This window comes from Myotis davidii, unplaced genomic scaffold (assembly GCF_000327345.1).
Source record: "Myotis davidii unplaced genomic scaffold, ASM32734v1 scaffold1577, whole genome shotgun sequence".
NCBI lineage: Eukaryota > Metazoa > Chordata > Mammalia > Chiroptera > Vespertilionidae > Myotis > Myotis davidii.
In genome coordinates this window covers 584,194-584,863 of record NW_006288857.1, presented here as the reverse complement: position 1 = coordinate 584,863, position 670 = coordinate 584,194, and positions in this window count along the sequence as shown.

Below are 670 nucleotides of genomic sequence, written 5' to 3'. Positions count from 1 at the left end.
AAACACGGAATGAAATCCTCAAGGAAAGGGGGTTTAAGTGGTGGCTGGAGGAGATGCTCCCCCTGAGAGAGAGATTGAGGGCCGAGCACCTTGCAGGGAGCCGGAGGGCCACCAGAGGGCACAGCCAGAGCCGCAGGGAAGGGGAGTGGGCACAGGGGCCAGGGTCTGGACAGAGCCCGGGGACCCAGACAGAGCCGCAGAGGAGAGTGGACAGCACGCAAAGGGTTGGAAGGGGAAGCGTGAGATGGGTCTAATAGGGACCCACAGAGAAGGCAAGGAGACCGGGGAGGAGCAGCGAGGGAAATCCGGGGGGCAGATGCACCCAAAGCGGGGACAGGGCCAACAGGCAGCAGCTCGGCAGAGGCAGCGGCGAGGGGAGTGAAGCGAGTGCGGCAGGGGGCCGAGCTGTCAGGGAAGGAGGCATGAGAAGACCCGAAAACGAGTTATGGGTCCGCAGAGAGGCTCCCGAGAACGGAAAACCGGGTCCGGAAAGTCAGCACCAACACGGACAAGAAGAGGCGCAGGAAAGGGGCGCCGTCGAGAGGAGGCTGGGGAAGGAAACAAATCGCAGGGTAGATCAGATCGGGAGCGGGGGCGCCCGGAGAAAAGCGAGAGGAAACACGCGCGTCCACGCAGCGAAGGGGAGCCACCCGGAGCGTTGAGGCCACGA